At 37.8% G+C, this 24,606-nt stretch overlaps 1 protein-coding gene and 1 long non-coding RNA gene across 5 annotated transcripts in view; one reads left to right on the top strand and one right to left on the bottom strand.

Annotated features, from left to right (window-relative positions):
• Positions 1–24,606, bottom strand: part of Pde4d (phosphodiesterase 4D) — a 1,511,604-nt gene that overhangs the window by 1,233,659 nt on the left and 253,339 nt on the right. The window lies entirely within an intron of this gene.
• LOC148006647 (uncharacterized) overlaps positions 1–24,606 on the top strand; it is a 65,390-nt gene that overhangs the window by 8,166 nt on the left and 32,618 nt on the right. Inside the window, exon 1 of one of the 2 annotated variants that reach the window (XR_015673932.1) lies at positions 9,124–9,176. The exons of the other annotated variant lie outside the window; for it this stretch is intronic. This is a non-coding gene — a long non-coding RNA (uncharacterized LOC148006647). Of the gene's footprint in view, positions 1–9,123; positions 9,177–24,606 lie in introns of those variants that run through there. 2 annotated transcript variants of the gene reach the window in all.

Below are 24,606 nucleotides of genomic sequence, written 5' to 3'. Positions count from 1 at the left end.
CAAAATGTTTAGTTTGTAGAGAGGCAAATGCTAAATAGCAACATGATTAACATTTGCCTGTCTATGCATAAGAGTAGGAGCAGCATTCACTCATGGCCATATACAAAGTATGTGAATGCACAGCACATGTGACCCACCCTTTACTATGATAGCATGAAGGATTCACTTGAGAAACCAAAGATGATAAGACATAAGTTACAACAAGGCACAAGCTAATGGTCTCAAGAAGGCAGAAAGCCCAAAGAAGGAAATAAAATTAATATTCACCAAAATTTCAAAGTGAAATGCATAGTAGGAAATAGCCTGCAGGCATATTGACTCATCTCTATGAAATAAATTGTTCTTTAAAGTTACATGACATACTTAGGGGGAAAATATTAGTATATAACGAATGGTGGAGAAGTTTGTATACACAGAAAAAGCAAAAGAATAATGATTTTAAATGTTCTTTCCCTAATATATTTACTGTTTCTAAGAAATCAGGACAAGCAAAAACACAAACAGATGAATAGTAAATGCTCTAACAGCAAGACAGAGTTCTGAGTATTTCTGTAAGGACAGAATGTTCTATACTGCCTTGAAGGGAGGTGACTTAGTGTCCTTTTCTTGGTTTCTGTTGGTCCAAAGTACATCTTTAATGAGCAATGACCTAGGCATGGCTTCAGCATCTTGACATGGCCACAAACCATCTTGACATGGAGATTCAGAACTCATAATATTGCTTCTAGTTCTGGGCAGTCTCAGGAGGGTGGAAAACAGGTTAACTAGTTGGCTTCTCTTCACCATAGTTTGAAAGCAACGACACAACAGGAATAAAACCAACTGTATCTCAGAGGTCCTGTGTCACACTATGAATAGTGTCTGTTATTAAGGAAACCCAGCTTCTACTTGTCAGTGGGTCTTTCTCTAATGTTTTTAACTTCTTTGTGTTGAACTCAAACACATTCTTATGTGATAAACATAAAAGCTACCAATTAGAATAAGATGCATCAGTAAAAAAGAGGTGATTCTAATCTGTACGAAAAATCCTAAATAAAATACACAAAAATAATGACAAAGGCAGGTACTGAGGAGGTGAGCGTTTACATTTTAATCTCACTGGTTATTCAAAAATGCAAAGTTAAACAGTGAGATCCACTTATAAATAAGAAAGGTAAAATTATAATATGTATGTCTAACAAGCAAACAATAAGCCAAACGGGCTTATGCAGAATACAGTGGAAAGGTCTCTGACCTGTATTTTCACAGCTGGTGATCTATTTTAAGTAATTCCAACTTCAAATAAAAAAAAAGGTTTGCATCTAGATGCCAACTAATTGATTATATGAAATACAGAGAAATTACTAACAGTGAAGAAATGGGGCATATATTATAGAGTCCTTTAATCACACAGAAAAGACTTTAAAATGAAAGACTAAGTGAAAAATCAGTATTTTACATTTTAGGTTACTTAATGTGTACATGTACGTTTGTGTACGTGTGTGTGTATGTGTGTGTGTGTATATGTGTGTGTTGTGTGTGTGTGTGTGCGCATGTGTGCCCATACACAAGTGCACTTGTTGATATCCACATTCTGTAATATGTTTAAGACAAGATTATTGCCTCATAAACAGAAGTTATTATTTAAAAACGTTATTATTTAAAAAGTTATTATTAAAAATGTTCATTATTTTTAATAATGCTATGCACAAGAACAAAATGTCTTAGTGCATTTATTAAGTTTGATGTATAATCCAAGGAAGCAATTCAGTGAGTAAAGAATCTGCCACACAAGCATGAGGGTCTGATCAGATTCCTTAGCACCCACGTAAAAGCTGGGCATGGGAACATATATCTATAACCCCAGATGGAAATGAAGATAAGCAGATCTCTGGGTCCCACTAGGCAATCAGTGTAGCTAAAATAGTGAGCTTCAGGTATAGTGAGAAACACTGCATCAGAGAGAGGGAGAGAGAGAGAGAGAGAGAGAGAGAGAGAGAGAGAGAGAGAGAGAGAGAGAGAGAGAATTAAGAAAGACATTCCAATGTCAATTTCTGACCTCTAAATGTGCCTAACACGAACAAGTGATTCCACACTAGTAGAATCAGCCAAGATGGCCACTAATGGATAAAGGGGAAAATCACACACACACACACACACACACACACACACACACACACACACACACACTCTTTGGCTCACACTATCTGAGGATTATGAATTCCAAATATGGTCTATACATGACTAAGTTAAGCCAATCTTCAGTGTAGACAGACCACTCATTTAAACATGGAAATTATACAACTTTCAAGGCATCATGTAACACATAGGACTTTGATAAACTAGGTGTGTTTGAAAACACACTGTTCTTCTGTATTTGTGGTTGATTTTTACTGATTAACTCTTAGACTGAAAGACGATGCAGTATGAGGAGAAACCACATATGAGAAACATGTTCTCTAAAACTCTATTAGGATTCTCTAGTAGAATGCTTTCATTCTTCCTTCCAATGTAAATTTATATAGAATGAATTTATAGGGGCCTTCGGGAAAGTTAATAACATTAAAATCCAAGTGTAATATCTTTCTCAAGTAACAAGTCTAAACACACTCAACAGCAACTTAATTCTATCAGCTTTTAGAGTCAAGAAATCAATTTCAAAAAATTCTACAGTTTATAATTTATTCCAAAAAAAGCATAAGACGAGGAAACAATTAGTAATAGTTCTCCTTATTCCTAAACAAAATATACTACAGACTAGTTTGGCCAGTGAATAAGCAGAGGCCCAGTGGTCCTCACCTGTTATCTCAACAACTAGAAAAGTGAAAGCAGAAAGATTCTAAGCTCAAGACCAGACTGCACTACCCAGAGAGACTGTGTCTCAGAAACAAAACACAAACAAACAACTAGAAAAGCAAAATGTTCAACAACATAAAACAACCAAAAAATTCTTAATGTTTCTCAATTCTAATCATCTTGGAAATTGAACCAATTATAAGTTGACTACCCTGTGTTGTGACTTAGCCAGAAATGGAAGGGATCTTTGACATGTATGCAGAAGCAATCTACAGCATCCTTGTGATTGTTTGGTTCTTTTTTTCCAGTTTTAGTATTCTTCCTCTTCATCATATTCATTTTGAAGACTATTAGTTCCCTTCTCTATTTCTTATCATACAAGATGATAGCTACTTTTTAAAGTATTCTTACTAAAGAGCTGACAGAGTCGACACAAACTATTACTGTAATAGTTTCTCTTGAAATATTAGACATACGCATTTTATTGTATGATTATATTAGAAGTACATTAGTCCAGTACTTTGGATCACTAATGACATTAAAATCCAAATGTAAGTTAGCTCTAAAGGAAAGAAAAATTATTCAAATCAATCAGGAAGGAAGGAAGGAAAGAAGGAAGGAAAGAAAGAATGAGGGAGGGAAGGAAGGAAGGAAAGAATGAGAGAGGGAAGGATAGATACCAAACATGTACTCATTGCTTACTACTATAAAAACAAAATGTGACTGGCATTCAGTGACACATGATTCCTGTTACCTCTCTACAGTGAAAGTCAACCTTGGAAATAATCTAAGTTATATCAATGTACTTCTCTAAGAGACATTTTAAGGCCACACATATATTTTTAAATCTTCTTCAGTTATTTAAAAAAATTCTGTGTCTAACAGAGTTTTTATTAATCACATTTCCATTCATTGAGTTACTAATATTAACTCATGTTAGTACTTGAATAAGATGAACTCTTTCTACCACATAAAACAATTCTTCCCCTTCCTCTTCCTCTTCCTCTTCCTCTTCCTCTTCCTCTTCTGCTCTGCTTAGTCTTTTTGATAAGTTTATATGCAGAAAAGTACCAAAAGCCTAGTGTCACTGTTTTGACCAATAGACATACACAAATAGCTCATGACTGTACTATGATGTGGAATGTTTCCATGTTCTGTAATATGTTCTTTTCGTCAAGCTTTCTTCCCAAAAGCAATCATTTATTTTTCTTTTAATGTTTCATTATTTTTGTTTTGGAACTTTCTGGAGATGGAATCAGACAGGACATGTTAAGGCTTTTTCTTCATTCTTTAACCCATCATTATGCCTGTGACATTTATCCACATTGTCACATGAACCAGAGGTGCATTTCCATAGATTATATTACAGTATATAGGAGTGACGAATTCTGTTTACGTATTGTCTTGGTGATAAGTATGTGGGATTTTTCCAGTTAAGTGCACAGTAGCTCCATTTTCTTGTGAGCATTTTGTGTCATCTATCTTTAATGTTGGCCTTTCTGGTGTGTGCACAGTGCTCTCTTATTGTAGTTGTCAATGAAGTTCCCCAAAGAATAATGGTGTTGATATTCCTTACTGTGTTATCTGGACATCTGTGAGACACTTTATCTATTTTTACTGAAGTTGGTAGAGAGATCTTTTTCTTATTCTGTGTAGAATTCTTTGCTTAAAATTGACTCACTCCTTTGTCAGATGTACTTTGCAAATCTTGCAACTCCATCAGTGGCTTGCTTACTCATTTGCTTAGTCATGCCTATTAATGAGCAATCTAATTTGTGAGTCTATATGGTTATTTTCAAGATCCTGTTGAAAACATCTTGGCCTATCACTAATTTAAATGTGTGTATGTTCCCCATTTTCTTCTAGTCATATTTTAATTTTTAATTCAGTCTCTATTGTGAATTAATTTTCCCTTGTGATATGAACTTGGAGGTGAAGATTCAATTTTCCATATGTATATTAACTTATGCTCGTATCATTCACTAACTCAGCTTTCCATTACTTCATTTGATTACTTTGCCATCTTAAAAATTCAATTACTATATAATGTGTGGATATTTCTGGACTCTGTTTTCCTTTACCCATTTGTCTATTCATATGCCAAAAATTACCTGGCAGGATTTCCCCCAGCTGTTGTAAGAAAAAATGTCTCTAGACACTGCCTAATGTTCATATGGTTGAAATTGGCCTCATTTGAGAAGCACTAAGTTATACTGAGCTTGATCAGACACAGACACAAAAGATTCTACCTAACTTGATAGATCTCTAGGTGGTTCCCTGAGGTAAGGCATGTATTTTTACACTTCAGCTAGTTAATTCAACTATTGAGACCTTCCTGCCTATTGGGAGGGATGCCTGAACCTGGATCACTGTAGCAAAATTGTATAAACTTGGGAGCTCAGGGGCAGCAAGAGTTTATGTTGGGAGTTCTGGAGTATAAAATGGAACACAGTGGAGCAAATGTGCCTGTGGTGTGGGGAAGCATCTTTTGGGTACATGCACAGGAGTACGTAGCTGCTTCTTGAGATACAACTATTCCTAATTTTCTGAGAAACCATCAGGTTGATTTCCAAAGTGGCTGTACAAGTTTGTACTCCCACCAGCCGTGGAAGAGTGTTGCCCTTGATCCAGCATGTGCTGTCACTTGAGCTTTTTCATCTCAGCCATTCTGACACGTGTAAGATGGCGTCTCAGAGTTGTTCTGACCTGGATTTCTCTGATGATGAAGGATGGTGAACAATTCTTAGTGTTTCTCTGACATTAGTGATCCCTCCAGTGAGAATTCTGTCTCTGTACCCCATTTTTTTATTCACAGAGAGAGAGAGACAGAGAGAGAGAGAGAGAGATTCCATAAGCTCTGTGATTCTAGAGAACCTTGACTGATACCTTGACTAACATCCTGGATGTCTTTTCTCTTGGTTTATATAGTATAATGACAGATCTAAAGCGCAGATACCACTAATGTCCAGCTTGGTGAACCAATGAGTTTATTGGTTCTAATTAACAGGAGTAGAAATAAGTCAAATTTAATTTCATCACCAAAGTCCTTCCCAGCATGGATGAAGGCTTAAGAAACGTGGAATCCTAGAGTACAATGCATGGCTTTTAGGCAGCTCAACAGGTTGAAGAGTGTCCTTTCCAGATAGCCCAGTTCATCTGAGCCTTTTCCAGACAGCTCTACTGATATCTGCTTCTTCAGGGAAGCATGGCTTGATTGAGAATGTCTCTCAGAAACCATTAAGGCTTGTATAACTTTGGGGAGGGAGGAACCTAGTACATCTGATCAGTTTCAGTGACTTCCTAAAGCCCTTGTGTTGTTTACATTCTTAAGAGAGCATCACTAAATAATAGAATGTTTCCCTTCCCTTTAGGACAGTAGTTCTCAACCTGTGAATTACTATTCCTTTGAGAGTTACCCAAGACCACCAGAAAACATATATTTACATTATTATTCATAACAGTAGCAAAATTACAATCATAAAGGAGAAACTAATTTTATGATTGTGTGTCACCAAACATGAGGAGCTGTATTAAAGGGTCAATGCCTTAAAAAGTTTGAGAAGCACTGCTTTTGAATATGCAAAGTCCATTGAGTTTGCCTCCAAGATAGTACTTTTATCTTGGAGTAAGTTGATATACAACAAATACAAATTTGACTTTTATATGATAATGATGTTCTAATGTAGATTGTTTGTAGCAAACGTACCACTGAAATGGGAAACAGAGAGTATAAGAATTTGTACATGTGAGAGGACATAAGTGTAGAAACTCCATACTTTCCACCATTTTTAATCTACCCTAGAAATTCTAGAACAAAAATGTATTAAATACAAATAAATGACCCAGGAAGGTACATATAACAAATAAGATAATTTATTAACTCATGACCATTGTTGTTGCTCAAATATTACCATGTGTTGTTTTCCTGCTCAACCTTATCCTTTCTTTCTTTTTTAAAACTTTTTTATTAGATATATTTCTTTACTTACATTTCAAATGGTATTCCCTTTCCCAGTTTCCTGTTCATAGGCCTGCATCCTTACCCTCTCCCCCATACGGGTGTTCCCCCTCCACCTCCCTTACCCCCCACACACACTCCCCTGCACTAGGGGTCCAACTGTGGCAGGACCAAGGGCTTCTCCTTCCACTGGTGCCCCAACAAGGCTATCCTCTGCTACATATACAGTTGGAGCCCTGGGTCAGTCCTTGTATAGTCTTTCAGTAGTGGTTTAGTCCCTGGAATCTCTGGTTGGTTGGCATTGTTGTTCTTCTGGGGTTGCAAGCCCCTTCAGCTCTTTCAATCCTTCCTCTAATTCCCCTAAACGGGGTCCTGTTCTCAGTTCTGTGGCTTGCTGCTAGCATTGACCTCTGTATTGGACATGCTCTGGATGTGTCTCTCAGGAGAGATCTATATCTGTACCCCATTTTTAATTGAGTTATTTGGTTTGTTGGTATTTAAATACTTGAGAACTCAGGTGTCCCTCAATTATAGAATAGATGAAAAATGTGGTACATTTACACAATGGAATACTATTCAGCTACTAAAATCAATGACATGAAATTTGCAGGCAAATGAATGGAACTAGAAAATGTCTTCCTGAATGAGGTAACCCAGAAGCAGAAAGATTCACATACTATATACTCATTTATAAGTGGACATTAGCCATAAAGTATAGGATAACCATGCTACAATCCACGGGCCAAAAGAAATTAAGTAACAGGAGGATCTTAGGGAGGATGCTTGAATCTCACTCAGAAAAGGGAAATAAAAAAAGGCATAGGAAGTGGATGGAGGGAGGGATCTGGGTGGGGGAGGGGATAGGGAGGCAAACAGGGTTGGGAATCAGGTGAGGGGTGAAAGGATTGAGAGAGAGAAGAGAAATTTGGGGGGAGCGCATCTCTAGGACAAGCCAGAGACCTAGAACAGGGGAGACTCCTGAGAGAATGTGGATGTGACCCTCGCTGAGAAACCTAGCAGCAGGAACATGGAGCCTGAAGTGGTTATCTCCTGTAGCCAGACAGGACTCTCATTGTAGGGAGGAGGACACAAACCCACCCATAAAACCTTTGACCCAAAATTTGCCCTTCCTACAAGAATATGCAAAGTCCATTGAGTTTGCCTCCAAGATAGCCCCTTCCTACAAGATGTACAGGGATAAAGATAGACAGATTAAGGAAATGCCAAACAATGACTGGCCCAAATTAAGACCTATCCCATGGGAGAGAACCAACCCCTGTCACTATTGATATTCTGCTATGTTTGCATAACATAACTGTCTTCTGAGAGGCTTCCTTGAGCAGCTGATGAAACAGATGCAAAAGGCCCACAGCCAAACATTATACTGAGCTCATGGAGTCTTATGCAAGAGTTCAGGAAAGGACTTCTTCTGGGGGAGGCAGAGGGGTCAAGCACACAACAAGAAGACCTATAGAGCCAACTCAATTGATCCCATGGAGGCTCACAGAGACTGAACCACCAACAAGAGAGCACATATGGACTGGACCTAGGCCCCCTATACATATGTAGTAGATGTGCAACGTGGTCTTATGTGGGTCCCCTAACAATTGGAGCAAAGTCTATCTCTGACTCAGACTCTGTTGCCTGACATTGGATCACTTTCCCCTAGCTGGACTGTGGGAGAGGATGTGCTTCATAGCAAGTGCAGATTGGGTACCAAGGGGTGAGGTGGGGACTGGGAGAAGAGGAAGGAGGGAGGCTGTGATCAGGATGTAAAGTGAATAAATAAATTAATCCATTAAAAATTAAAAGTGTTTATTCCCTTAAGGATGATATGATATGTAAGGGTGTAAAGCTAACCCATGGAGGTAAGTGAAAAAAAAATACAGAGCAATCTGGGGAAAGGTAATACAGGCCCATGGCAATGTTGCCATGTGTCAATTCTGAACTGATCTAACTGTGGAGTCCACTGGACACAGAATCAATATGAAGTTGTACCCCTCATGGATTTAAACAATGAAAAGTAAATAAATAAAAATAGATATGATTTTATAAAAAAAACACCCTGAGCTAATCTAACAAAAATTACAAGTATTAGACCCAATTAGTAAAATTAGAGATGAAAAGGGAGATATCTGTTAAAACAGATATCAATGAAATCCAGAAAATCACTAGCATATACCTTAAAAACGTACATTTCATTAAACTAAAACATCTGAAAGAATTTGGTTAAATGTCTATAATCATATGATGTAGAAAAACTAGACTAAGATTTGTAAACAATTTAAGCATAGCTATAACAAACAAGGAAATTGTAGCAGAAATATAAACAATTCTCCAAACTTACAAAAGGCCAGACTTTGACAGTTCAACTGCTGAATTCTACCAGTCCTGAAAAGAAATGACATCAATGCACTGCTAACTGCTCCACCAAAGAAGAAAGGTAGGGATACTACCAAACGCTTTTAGACAAAGTCAATGTCACCAATTCCCAAAGAATGTAAAGACACAACATAGAAAATTGTAAATTAATCTCCCTGATAAACACAGACAGAGATATTCTCAATAAAATATTTATAGCCAGAATTCAAGATCACACCAAATGTCCTTATGTCCTTCACTCTGATTAACTTGTCTTTATTCCAGAGATGCAAGGAGTGTTCAACTTATGTAAACCAATAAATGTAATCTACTACATAAATATACCTAATGGCGGGGAGGTGGGAAGGAGTGGATTGGGGGAGCACCCTCATAGAAGCAGCAGGTTTCTGGAGAAGAATCTGGGAAAGGGAATAGCATTTGAAATGCAAATAAGAAATCCAATAAAAGAAAAAAATGTAAAAAAGAAAGAAAGGAAGGAAGGAAGGAAGGAAGGAAGGAAGGAAGGAAGGAAGAAAGAAAGAAAGAAAGAGAGACAGAAAGAAAGAGAGACAGAAAGAGAGTCACACAATCATCTCAACAGATGCAGAAAAACCTTTGACCAAATCGAGCACCCAGTCATTATAAAATCCCTAAGGAAACTAAAGGCTATCCATGGCAAACTAGTAGCTGATGTTGTATTTAGTGCAGGAAACTCAACTAATCTCCTGGTGCTTCTTTATAAGGGTCCAATTCTACCTGTGATGGCTTCATTCTCATGACCTAATCCCCATCCAAAGGTCTCATCTCCTAATACCACCAACTTGGAGAGTGAGTACTTTAGTGTATGAGTCTTTTAGAAGATACAGCCATTCTGACCACTTCAGAGACACTGAATAGCTGCTAAGTGCTTATATGGATGAGGAACAATCAGACTCAGGACTCCTAAAACCTTAACCAGACAAGAAGGCATTCTGAGGCCTCTAACCTCTTCATGTGAGTCAGAGATATCACAGAATGACAGGGATCTTCATCTCATTTCTACTATTTGTTGTTTTCTGTACAGATAGAGCAGAAGATTTTTCTCAGTAAGTTTACTTCTTAAAAGACCTACACACACACACACACACACACACACACACACACCACTGTCATTTACTATTGTGAACTGTATGAACCAATGAACCAATACCATGTAATGTTTTTCCCATATGCTCTGACATGCTGAAGCCTTCAGCTATTGAGTAAGCTTGGAATATCTGTGAATGACACCTCTTTCTGATTTTTTCAAATGCTTTTTGTGTTGATAAAACTCAATATGGAGTTCAAAGCAACTTTTTCTTTAACAGCTCATATTGCCTGAGGTATGTTATGTAAAGACTGCAGGGTTTTGTGGTATTAGAACATAATGAATGTAAGGATAGAGACAGAGGCAGAAAATTAAATGAGAGCTGCAGGTGAGAAATATTGACCAAACCTGGTTAACAGAAGATGTAAACAATACCTGAAACTCTTTAAATGTAAATAAAATTAAGCATTTGAATGGACATTAATAAATTCCAAATGCTATTATAGTGATCAAATACTATATAAGTATGAGCCTTGCCCTAACCTCTTCCTTAAATGTTTTTAACTAAATCTCCTGGAGAAAATGAGCAAACATGTGTTTGCACCTCCAATTGCATGATTAAGGCAATATTCTAATTCCTGAAAAACTCTTTACAACAAGATTGCTACTATGATTCCAACCAGAAGCCATTAGCTTTGTCTTCATATAAGAAGCCAAAAATTCTGCTTCGTAAAATAGAATTTCTATTCACAGCTGCTTATACAGGATATGCCTCAAATAAGAATTTCTTGCAGAAATTTGAACACAATAAAGCTTCGATGTGTAGTTAATTTGTTGTTTACAGAAGGAAACATCTTCAAGATGTTGCAGTGTGAAGCCCATTCCAACAGTGACTCATGGTTACGGATGTGATTAGCAAGCTGACAGAGCGTGCAGCTGCAGGAAACATCGAAATTACTGTACTCCTTCCTACAGTATCAGTCCTTCTATGCCTATATCACAGATAACCCCTCGACTGGAGCAGGAATTCTTCATTTAGCCATAGTTTACTAGCCTGACAATTCTTTTTTATCTTACTTCAGATCAACAAGCATTTATTGATAAATTACATATAGAATCTCAGTAGAGCAGGAGCAGAAAAAAATGCACATAGATCATGCATTTGTCCACAAATGAACAATTTGCAAGATGCATCAGAAGATATTATTTTTTCAATAAAAACACAATGGAAGCCTCCAAAATATAATATGCATTCATGCTTGATTAGAGAAAAAATAAAAGCTATAGCACAGACTTTTTCAAATGTGAACATAACCAGAAGACATGTACAAAAGGCTTGAGGCAAATGGCAGACCTGGAGGGTGTCTCGGTACTGAGCCTTCTTGTTGTTTTTAAAAAATGAATAATTAAAAAAATTCAACTCAATAAGCTTGAAAGGCTCAACAGAGAAACCAAAAAAAAAAAAATTCAGTGGAGTGAATCAATAAAAACAATGAAAAATTATGACATTGCTTAAGAAAAAAAACAAAAACTAGTTATTCATTTAATGAGCTAGGAAAAGATCGATAAAACAACTCTAAGGGAGGAAGGAGAAATGAGTTAGAAAATATGAAAACAAGAGAAAGGGACAATAAAAAATAAGCAAACGTCTGCAAGGCTAATAGGAAAGAATGATCCAAATGTTATTGAAACAGTGAAGCAGGCAACAACCGAACATAGAAACAAGATTAAACATACAGAAGAGAAGCATGTAAAGCCTTTTTGAATAAAATGGTGAAACGGTACAGAGGCGACAACTTAAGAAAATGTTCATTACCACAACTGTCCTGTGAGGAACCAGGAGTACAGAATACACTAGCACACCTACATAGTGGAAAAACAAGGAAAGGCTTTTAGAAAAACCAACTTATTCTTTTTTCCCATCTTTATTAACTTGAGTATGTCTTATTTACATTTCGATTGTTATTCCCCTTCCCGGTTTCCAGGCCAACATCCCCCTAGCCCTTTCCCCTCCCTGCCTGTATGGGTGTTTCCCTCCCCATCCTCCCCCCATTACCGTCCTCCCCCCAACAATCCAGTTCACTGGGGGTTCAATCTTGGCAGGACCAAGGGCTTCCCCTTCCACTGGTGCCCTTACTAGGCTATTCATTGCTACCTATGAGGTTGGAGCCCAGGGTCAGTCCATGTATAGTCTTTGGGTAGTGGCTTAGTCCCTGGAAACTCTGGTTGGTTGGCATTGTTGTTCATATGGGGTCTCAAGCCCCTTCAAGCTCTTTTAGTCCTTTCTAAAATTCCTTCAACGGGGGTCCCATTCTCAGTTCAGTGGTTCAGTGGTTTGCTGCTGGCATTCGCCTATGTATTTGCTGTATTCTGGCTGTGAAAAACCAACTTATAAACAAAAGGAACAACACAAAGGTGGTTTAAGGAGTATATTCATTTGAAATTATACTATATTCTAAAACATTACAATATAGATAAGCCATGGGCAGTCACTTATTCATTTTATATAGTCTTTATGTATCTGGTGATAAATCTGATACTGATTAGCTCAAATGAAATACAATATCTAAGGTTTAAAATGTAGCATTCATATAGGAGAGAAGCATGCAATGTTTTTTCTGGAATACCTCATGTGGGATGACTGTTTCTGGTTCCATCTAGTTACCTACTGTTTCTTATTTTCTTGAAAGCCAGATCATACTCTATTATGTAAATATACCAGATTTTCATTATCCATTCATCAGATGATGGGCGTTTGGTTCGTTTCTAGTTTCTGGTTATGAAAAATAAAATAGCAGTGATCATGGATGGGCGAGTGTCTCTGTAATAAAGCACAGAAAGGGTCTTTCAAGTCTATCCCTCCAACTGATGTAGCCGCACATTGTGGAAAGTCAGTTTTCAGCTATGAGGTTACAGCAATTCCCATGGGAACTTTACCAGTTTGCACTCCCACCAGAAGTACATGAGTGTTCCCCTTTCCTCACACCCTTGCCTGCATGTGCTGTCATATGTCTTGTTTTGGTTTGGTTTATTTATTTGCTTGCTTTTTTTATCCAAGGCATTCTTACTGGGATGAGAATACCCACAGAAGTTAGATAATTGATAAAAGGAGAGGAATAAGTCTTTCAAGAATAAGGAAATAGAATATAATGCAACAAAGGAAAGAAGAGGGAAACAGAACCGGAAGGATATAGGAGGGAATATGAGGAGATATAAGTAGTATTAAAAGACATTTGAAAATGCCATATAGAAGTCTACTTCTTTAGAAGCTTCCTAAAATGTATACATATATAAAAGGAGTTTAAATAGAGTTACCCTATTATGGAGTGGGGGTGGGAGGGTTCAACTACACTACCAGATAAAATGCCTACTATCAAGAATAATTTTCTCTTTTAAGTTGTTGACCAGTGGGATTTCATAGACCCTTACCCTCAAATATTACAGACTATCACTAACAATAGTGATTAACCTACAGAATTCAATAATAAGACAGTAATATTTAAGATGCCACATACTTGAATCATAGAATATAGAGAAGTCTAGACAGTACTCAATAAGATGCCTCTTTCCCATTGACTAACAAACTCTGGAGGAGGCAGTGTGCACTATGGAAGTAGGAAGGTAATCATAAGTTTTACCTGCCTGTGAACCCCTCAAACTACAACAGTGACTGGCCTGACAAGATATGACCATTGGTACAGTAGTGACACAAATGTGTGGGAACAATCAAGCACTTTTTAAAATTGATTGTTTTTAATGTCTACCCCAGGAGATGTAATCCATACCCAATACTGTGAATGAGACCAGAACCTAAAGCTATGTAGGTCATGGGTCTTAGGAGAAAAGATAACACTATTATTCTTCTAAGTGGGCATAGCAATAAAAGAATTCCTAATGACTTACTGCTGTGCCTACAGATCAGTGTATCACTCAACCATCATCACAGAATCATCATGCAGTGCACAATATCTAACACAGAGGCCTAAAACTTGCCAACTTGTAGAATGAGAGAGTTCAGATGCTCATTCCTAAATGGGGTACCTACAGTCCACATGTTCTCCCAAAGCTTAGGGAGCTATGTGAAAAGGGGAAAAGAAGTATTATAAAATCCAGCGGTAGTGAATGACTTCAAGGAAACTGTTTTCCACACACAACAGGGCAGATGTACTTATAAACTCATATACTAGATCTGTATAGACTCAAGTCAGACAAAATGTCAGCATAGCGGAGGGGATGTGAGGTGTCCCACATCTATCTGAGGATCTATTGGAATTTGGTTACTGCTAAAGAAGGGAAAGTGAGTTTACTTCAGTGGCATAACATGTGGTATATTGACCACACTCCAGAACAGGTCATGAACCCAGGAATATTTGGGCAGCTCCAACTAGACTTGATAGGTTTACAGGGGATGGGAACGAAGGTGTCCAAATAGAGATGGGGGCAGGGCAGGGGACTGACACAGATCTGGAAGGAGTTGGAGGAAGGTGCTGAATGTGATCAAAATATATAAAATTCTCAAAGAATTTTTTAAACACTATTTAAAATAAAATTAATTTATACATTTTTGGGGGGGTTAAAATTAAAACATTCCTTGTAGACAGGATAAAGTGGGGTTGAAATTGTTGTGAGTGGATTAGTGTTTCGATCACTCTACTGGAATTCCTGTCTGTCCACAGGAGGTGACCTCTTCAGGTTCCCTATCCCCAATGTAATGAGTCACAGCTAAAGTCACCCCCATTGATTCTTGGGCACTTCCCTTATCCCCAGTCTCATGGGCAAGCACCAATCCCCAACACTATTAGTGATATTTTGTTATGCTTGCTAACAGGAGCAAGTTGTCCTCTGAGAGGCTCCACCCGGCAGCTGACTCAGACAGATACAGACACCCACAGCCAAACAGTGGATGGAGCTTGGGGACTCTTATGGAAGACTAGGAGGAAGAATTTTGGGTCCAGAAGGGGATAGGAACTCCTTAGGAAGACCAACAGAGTTAACTAACCTGGAACCCTTGGAGCTCTCAGGTTCTGAACCACTAACCAAAAAACATACACAGGCTAGATCTAGACCTCCTCACTCATATGTGTCAGAGGTCCAGCTTGACTATCATGTGGGTCCTGAACAAATGGAATGGGGGCTATCCCAAAAGCTGTTGCCTGTACATGGAATATGTTCTTCTAGCTGGGGTATTTTATCTGCCTCAGTGGGAAACAAAATATGTATCTTCACAGAGACTTGATGGGTCATGGTAGGGAGGATACCCGAGCCCCTCCCCCTGCTCAGAGAAGAAGGGGAAGGGAATAGGGGAAGGATTATGGGAGAGGGGCAGTGTAAAGGGAATAACATAAAATTAATATAAAAAACATAAAATTAAATTTAAAAATTAATACAGACCTAAGTAAACTATTTAAGTAAAATCTGAGTACATTTAAGGAAAAAAAATCACAAGTAGATAAAAGTTACAGACACTTTAAATAATGAAAGACAGAATTATTATTTCCCCAGGCAATTCCTTTCCTTGAAGTGACTCAAGAACAGCATGTTAGGGAATTTTGTCACTCTTAATAATAAAGGGAAAAAAATCCAACAATGGGAATGTTGTGGTGCTGTTGCCTGTTCTGAAAGATAAATGACCAAGAAAAGACCTGTATATGCACAATACATGTGCATTTCAAATCTTTGGACAATGTATAATCAAGAAAAGCCACTAAGACAGTGGACTTGTACCTGCTAGGCAAGAATTGAGATCACAGTGGAAGGACAAAGGTCTCAAAGCTAAACTCCAAGTTGAGAGTTGAGACAGACAAGCCATTTCCAAACGAAAGAGTGTTCAAAGTACTCAGTATCCCCTGAACATCGCCTCTGTCCACATGGGCATTGAACCATTTCTGCCCTCCTCATTCTCCACATGCCATTGGTGCCATGTCAAACTAGATTAACTAAGAGAGAACAGTTAAAATGTCCACACAAAGTGAGCCCTCCTTCAGTGAATCAACGTCTGATGAGAAAGAAGGTGGGAACCCATAAAAAATAATTTGTATTTCTGTTCATGGGCTGTTTCTTACTTTCATGACACCTTTAAAACAGAGATCTACTGTGTTGCTTGTACAGTAGGATGGGGTACAAAGTCACACAAACTGCCTCTAAGGAAGAGAGTGGACCTGTTCTGCTTTGACATATGAGAAATCACTCATAACGAAATGCCTGATCATTTCCAATTTCTAGTGCATTTGACTTTCTAACTAACCTTCTCTTTTTCAATATGTTCTATAATATAACCTTTTCAGAGGCTGAATTTAAATTAACTCTATTTGAAAAGTTGGGGTTTTTTTTTTCTTTCTTTCTTTTTTTCAGCATCCCTTGTTGAATTTTAAGATACCAAATACCCAGGATTTAAGACTTCTAAATTACTATAATTCACATCCTTCTGGATCTGTTTTAAACCTTGCTGTAGACACGTAAAGACTGTCCAAGTTTAAAAATGGATAATAACAATCTTGGGTAATTGGTTGAGAAACTAATGCCATTATGAGATTATCAGTCCGCCAGATAAAAAAGAGAACCAGGATCCCCGTAAAAGATTGCTTCTAAATGATGCCATGTAGGCCAAATTTTTTTAAAGTGCCGTTTAGGATGCTCTCCAGTGAATGTTATACCCTAGCTCAGCATGGTTCATAGTCATGGATTATGAAAAAGGCCAGAAAACTGCAGCTGTAGGGCTTATAGCATTATTCCCCTAGGTGTAAAGATAATTTAAACAGCAAAACAAATGTCCTGTAACCAAGATGGAAATCAAATATGAAGACCAACCTTGACTCTGTATTTTTTTTATCTGGATAACAAACTCTCTCCTGCCGCACCACTGTCGATCCACCCACACATTCCTCCTGTCTTTCAGTGATAAGTATGGCTAAATCTTTTTTCACCAATAGCAAACTGATATAGGACAAGCAAGTAGGAAGTTATTTATATTGTTTCTGTGTTGTTTGGCTTCTTCCCCTTCCTATATAGCATAAATATATTGCTCTCTAAAAGTATGTGGCTCTCTGCCTAGATACTCTCACTGTTTTGTTTATGTGCTTGGTGAGAATCTGTTAATAACACTTAAATTTTGTTATGAGTGAATCCATCAAAAAGTCACTAAAGCCCAGATCAGTAAATGTTGTTTATGCCCTCAGCATCTCCCCTCTGAGAGACAACCCAGGGACAGGAGAAAACCCAAAGAGGATTGTGAGAGAAGTCGCATCAGGGAGCTAGATTTGGATTGTAAGTATAGGGAATCATTTCCTTTAACTTCAACATCCAATAGCAGCCACGTTTATAGAAATGTCGCAATCACTGTTAACAGAGCATCTAATCATAAACAAATAAAAACTGCAGAATCCAGTGGGCCCTAAATCCTTGATATTAAATACAATTTAAAGGGACAAAACATCCTGGGCAGAAAGAATGTTCATCAGCTAGAGTTTTTGTGTAAGCATGGTTTGGGGAGAAACCTCATCTCAAACATAAAATGGAGAGCAATTGAGGAAGATACCTAACAGTGACTTCTAGCCCTCACACACACACATGAACGTTAGCACATCATGCACTATACACACACACACACACACACACACACACACACACACACACACATTGCCTGCAGGCATACATGTAGGCAATGTGCCCCTTGACATCCACCTACATGCAAAGGAAGGAAGAAAAGAAGGAAGAAAGTAAAGGAAAGAAGAGAAGTATAAAAGGAGAGAAAAAGAATGTTTCAGATGAGTACATATACTGGGAGATTAGATGGTGGATGGGGAGATCTTTAGGTTTTTTTCTTTAGAATTTCAATACTGTTTCATCAATTCTCTTGTGATTTATATTTGTTTGCAGTTATATTTCTTGTCTCAGGAAACTGATAAGGTATAACATTTTGAAAAGGAGAAAAAAGTTATTTTTCTCTCTTCTAGATGACAGCATCAGGAACTCTGAGGCAACTGGACAGAATATAATATTGACACCTAGCCATGTGGCTGATTAATATTATGATTAAAAGGAATTTCAATGTGGCTTTTCTCTGTATGCATGTGATTTTATTTCAATGAATTATTGATGTGAAATAGTGGCAACGTTTTTTTTCTTCAAGTTTAGTCTGGGCTTTGATGACAATCAGTTGGTTGGTCTTTAGCTGTGTGAGACTTTTTCCCATCTTTAACATGTCAGTTAAGAGAGAGACATAGTTCTGCCATATTGGAATGATGTCATGAAGCCCATTTTCTTCTTTAAGATCTCTTCTCCATGACTTCAGTTATTAGTCTTTAAGCCCAAAGTGTTTTCATCAATGGTGTACCCTACAATTATTAGATTATTAATTATTGACCTTACAATTATTAGATCAAAGAAAACAATAATCTTACTTGACCAGAAATTTTCATGTCCAGAGTGTTACATTCTATGGAACCTCACTTTAAGAAGAATGATTAAGACAGGAAAATTTGCTTTATATTGGCCAGGGTAGACACCCTGAGGAAGCATTAGGGGCAGCTGGTGAAAATGAGAAGAGCTCACTTGAGGATGCAAGACTTAAAAATAGTAAGTGAAAAGTAAGAATTGAATCTCCATGGAGTTCCAGTGGGAATGTAGACACCAGACAGCTGTTCAAGCCATAGAATCTTTCACTCAGAGAAATGATTTCCTAGCCAGTCTTGTAGTTATAAAGGCTTTGATGATTAATTTATGGCCCAAGAACTTGGCTACATGAATGAGGAGCTAACCCACTTGGTGAGACACTATACTTGCATGAGGACTACAGTTCAGATATCAAGTGTTTGCATAAAACGGAGTTGGGTATGGCTGCCTTCCTGCAATTCCAACACTAAGGAGACAGGCTCTCTGGAGCAAGCTGATTAGTGAGATTGGCCAAACTGGTAAGCTCTGGGTTCAGCTAAAAGACCTTGTCTTGATATACAAGGTGAAGAGCAATGGAGGAGGACACCTGACAACTACCTCTGACCTTCACCCACACCCACACACATAGCACATTCACACACATGCAAACATAAATTCTGATATGTAAGTACTCTATACACAGCTACACCCCCACACATAGTGCATTCACACACATGAAAGTGGATTCATCTACATAGTGCATCCACATGTGAATTCCATACAGAAACACACATACTGCATTCACACACATGCAAGCATGATTTCCTACATGTACGTACTACACATAGTGTTTCTGCGTACATGCAAACACTAATGCTCTATATACACACATACATACATACACACACACACATGCATGTGTGTGCAGAGTAATTAGTTACTTTTATGTCTAGATCTTTAAACCTCTAAGTGTTTGCCATACTCTCCTAGAAATGTATTAGTAGAAGTTAATAGATCTCAAATGTGCTTTTGATAACTGTGGCATTCTTTTTACTCTTAAATATTCTACAGAGTGTTTCTGTTGTCTCTCCCATCTCATTTTCTCTGTGCCTTAGAGCATCTAAACATAAACATTTGGAGGACCTACTTTCAGTAGGTTCTGATAACACTTTTACAGGTATGCACCCTCCCTAGCCCAACAAGAAATGCTTCAAGGGATATAGTCAAATAGATACATGCTCCTGTATGCTCATCCACAGTCCCTCCCACACATCTGATGTAAGATGTAAAATTTCACACTTAGACAATGCCTATTAGCCAAGCTGAGATCAACTCATTAAAATAATTACTTTTAATCACTAGTAACACATTCCTAATATCCAGGTGTCTATCTCCTGCCTTCCTTGGCCAAAAAAAAATCCTTTAGAAAATGATATTCCATTCACTGAACTAGTTTCAAAATCATGTCAACATCCATTCATCTTCTGGTGTAAACAAGAAGATTGCAGAAAACCCCACTAGTAGCTCAAGGGAAAGGAGGAATCCTCCAACCTTTCTGCACCTTTCTGTGCAAGTCATGATAGCCTCATGTACCTCCCAGTGTTTAATTCAGTCCAGCATGCTTTGTTAAGCAATAGCAATGAGTTCCTCACATTAATAGGAACTGCCATTCAGCAAGTTTATTTAATAAATAAATCAATATTCATATGTTTAATTTACATATTTTCTGGTGTCTTTTTTCTGAATATCCCAGTCCGAGGGAGAAAAAAAATTACCAATGTTCAATCCTTTTCATCCCTGTCCCTTTGTTCATTCCCTACCACTGTGCTGTTGTTTGCACTTGGGTTTTTTACAATGTACACATAGAACATGAATTGTTTGAGTGACAGCCTTTAAAAAATGCATGTTTATGGGATCCTGAGGATCCAACACACTGGCCAATGACTATACAAACTTTCTCTCCATCAGTAACATATTCCAAATGTTCTTAGATCTATTCAAACATTAACAATGCTACCTCACCCTCAGACAAAATTCTATTCCTGCTTTAAGGAAAAGTATAATCTCTAGGAGAAGACACCTTTCCCATACCAAGCACACAGACGCAGGAGTTTTTGAAAAGGCTTTCCACTGATCCTTCTTCTCATGAGCCCCCACTAGTCATCCATTATCATTGGTCTCTCCAATTTGCCCCCACGTTCCTAGCAATTGAAGCTTTACCTCCTTCCCTCCTGGGATTCATTTATCTATGCCCAATTAATCCAATTTCTTAGCCCTTGTTCATTCTTCACTCAGCTGCACAGCAATTTTTTCTTCTTCGTAAAATAGTTCTTGGTTCGGTTACTGATGACTTCATGTCAATCATTCCAAAGGATTTTCCCAAACCCACATTATATAAGCAGTACTTAGTACTGGTGGTTATTCTGTCTTTAGTACCAGTCATTTTCCCTTAATTTTTATGACTGTACAATTAGGCAGTATTCTTCCAATCTCATTTTTAAGTTGAGCAAACTGTTGTGAGATAGTTTCCTCAGACTTGATTACAACTCATTTGCTTACCTACTCTCAGCATCTTTCTAGACAATAACACCTATGATCATGACATCAATATATGTGCACACTGGAGATTATACAAGATGTATCCCCAGGCTAGACCCAGCTACCATGCTCTATGATCCAGACAAAGGTAAATGCTGACTTGATGTTTCTCTTGGATAGTGGGTTTTTGCCCATTTTACCTCCTGATGATGTCTGATACCCATCTGCTTCTACTCTCTTCTTACTACAACTCTAGCTCAAATTCCATCATACCTAGAGTGTAACCTCAACAATTCTTTACAGATCTTCAGATTCATCTTTATTTCCTATCAACACAATTTCTGTGCTGAGCTGAAAAGAGTGAGTGTAGATGTATATCCCTCTGTCCATGCATGTAGAAGCTGGAAATCAATACTCTATCTTCATTTATTGTCTTCCACAATCTTTAATACAGGTTCTTCCACTGGATGTGGAGATCACCAATTCATAAGGACTGGCTGGCCAATGAGTTCTAGGAATACTCCTGTCTTTTCCTTTCCAGATCTAGATATACTGGCACATACATGCCTGACTTTATGTAGGTGCTGGGAATCCAAACTCAGGTTCTTGTGCTTGCACGGCAAACATTTTGTAGAATGAGTCATCTCCTCATGTCTGTTCTTTTGTTCTTAAAATACCTCTACTCAAGAGCATGTTTGGCCTGACCTACTAATAATCCTCAAGCCCCACCAGATACCTCTGATGTCCTTCTGGTATCTCTGTGATAGAAGAATGTCATGATTTTTGGCTTGCTATAGAAACTTTATTGAACATCCCTGATTTCCATCCCCTGCCTACTTGGAGCCCATTTGCCCTTCAGCAGTAATCTCTGAGGAAAGATGTCCCTGAAAAGAACAAATTCCCTGATTATTTCCTCTGCCAGCATTAGCATCAAGAATCTGTCTCTTATGTGCCTTTAGTTGCAAAGACTGCAAACATTTGTTTACACTCATGCTATAGAATATGTAAACGATAAGATAGCGGGAATCTACTTTGTAAGTCTAATCACTCTTATCTGTAGGACCTAGAATAGCCAACCAATATATTTCAAATGCTCAAAAATGTTGTTAAATAAATAAAAAATAAATTACTATTTTGCTCTTGTGCTCATATTAGATTTAGAATACCTATTTTCATGTCTTTAAGGTTAATTGCAAGCATTTGCAAGGCTCTTACAAAACTAGCATATATCAGTTTACTTTAGCACTTTATTTTTGATGACATACCAAAATGCTGTCCTTTTAATAAATGAGGAGCATTCTGACCATAGAAACCATAATTATTAATCAGTATTTGTATTCACAGGACCAGTATAGTACCTTGATGATGGCAGGTGGTCAAAATATTTGTTGAGAAATGGATAAAATATTACTCGAAGTTTAAGAGAAACACAGCCTGTATAGGAGTTATGAAGCTGGCTTTCTGGCTTTGTCATTGTATGACCATAAGAAAATGGATTAGATTCTCTAAGTCTCTATAAAATAAAATTGATAATTTTATGTCATGTCTTGTATAATTACTGTGGAAATCAACTGTAATAATCCTTCTAAGTCCTAGTTTTACCAGGAAACACCTAAGGATGTACCTAAGCTATAATCTTGAGGTTATTATCCTAAAACAAGAGCCAAGTGTGGTGTCCTGGGATGCCTCTGAGACTCATTACAGAAGAATAATATGTTACAAATCCTATACAGCACTACCTAGCAGCACAACATCTCTGTGAGAGAACATCCCTGAACAGAGTGAATAGCAACACATTCTATGTCTAGACTGAGGTCACAATGGAGGGACCCTACCAGTCCCTTCCAGAAGGCAGTCATTTTGACTGCTTAGTGTATCCCCAGAATTTGTTTCATTTTAATAAAAAAATAGAAAAAATGGACTATAATATATAGGGCATTAATATTTTCTTTAAATAAAAGTTTTTCTGAACATTTTCAATAAAAGAGGTGCTGGGGAAAATGGCTCAGTGGTTAAAGGCCCTTATGACCAAACCAAACCTAACATTCTGTTCATTCCCTTGAACCCATATAGTGGGAGGAGAGATCAGACTCCTGCAATCATTCTCTGGCCTCCACAAGTGCACTGTGGCATATGGAACATGTGAATGTAAATGCATGATAGATGGATGGATGGATAGATAGATGATAGATGATAGCTAGACAGACAGACAGACACACTGATAGATGGTTGGATGATAGAAAGACAGACAGACTGGTAGATAAAAATTCACTTGAGTCTTGGTAGTCAAAAACTGTGCAGCAATTTCCTAGGCTGGTGAAAAGGTAAGGATAGCAAGTGGCACAGGCATAGTCACAAAGATATTCTTCCTGACATACACAGATCCAAAGTAGAACATCGGCCTTGGCATACTTGCTTATGCCTTAGTAATACCATATATCCCATTAGTAGTAAAGATGGATAAACAATTTGTTCCATTCTCTTAGTTATACATTAAATACTTATTGCATATCACCACACGCTAAGCACTGACAGGTTCTGGTGAAAATGTAAGCAAAGATACTGATTGTGGGAAACATAATGAGGCAGAAAAGCACATGCACCTAGAGACCAATCATCAGCTTGAAATCACAGTTCAACTTCTTCCTCACCCAGCGGCCTCAGGTCAGTTTAGTTCACTCCCATGAACCTTGTTTACCTTTTCTAGAATTTGAAAATGAACTTTTGTTCTGAAATATGTCACAGGATTAAATGGACCTATGTAAGGAAAGTGGCCAGGACAAGTTATACACCTGAATTCAGGTGTTGAGAAGGAGTTGGTTACCCCAGGCTCTAGCTCACTCTCTTTCTCTTTGTGCTAGCTTACTTCCTACTGAGATCTGCAAATTCAGATATGGAAATCATGGTTTGCAAACATGTATATGGTTTGTATATGGTTGGGCCAGGAAGTGGAACTATCAGGAGGTGTGGCCTTGTTGGAATAGGTGTGTTACTGTGGGTGTGGGATTTAATACCCAAGTCCTAGTTGCCTGAAAGTGAGTGTTCTACTAGCAGCCTTCACATGAAGATGTAGAACTCTTAGTTCCTCCTGCATCATTCCTGCCTGGATATTGCCAGACTTCCACCTTGATGATAATGGACTGAACTTCTGAATCTATAAGCCAAACTCAAGTAAATGTTGTTCTTATAAGAGTTGTCTTGGTTCCACAAATCCAGCTCTACAGGTGATAATAGATGGAAAACTCAATAAAATTCTTGCAAACCAAATCCAAGAACACATCAAAACAATCATACATCATGATCAAGTAGGCCTCAGCCCAGGAATGCAGGGATGGATTGATATATGGAAATCTATCGATGTAATCCATTATGTAAACAAACTCAAAGAAAACAATTACATGATCATCTCATTAGATGCTGAGAAAGCATTTGACAAAATTCAACACCCCTTCATGTTAAAAGTCTTGGAAAGATCAGGAATTCAAGGCCCATACCTAAACATAGTAAAAGCAATATACATCAAACTAATAGCCAACAT

This window comes from Rattus norvegicus, chromosome 2, assembly GCF_021556685.1.
Source record: "Rattus norvegicus strain SHRSP/BbbUtx chromosome 2, alternate assembly SHRSP_T2T, whole genome shotgun sequence".
In the NCBI taxonomy this organism is placed as follows: domain Eukaryota; kingdom Metazoa; phylum Chordata; class Mammalia; order Rodentia; family Muridae; genus Rattus; species Rattus norvegicus.
Note: the sequence above shows the minus strand (reverse complement) of the source record. Positions and strands in the feature narration are given on the sequence as shown.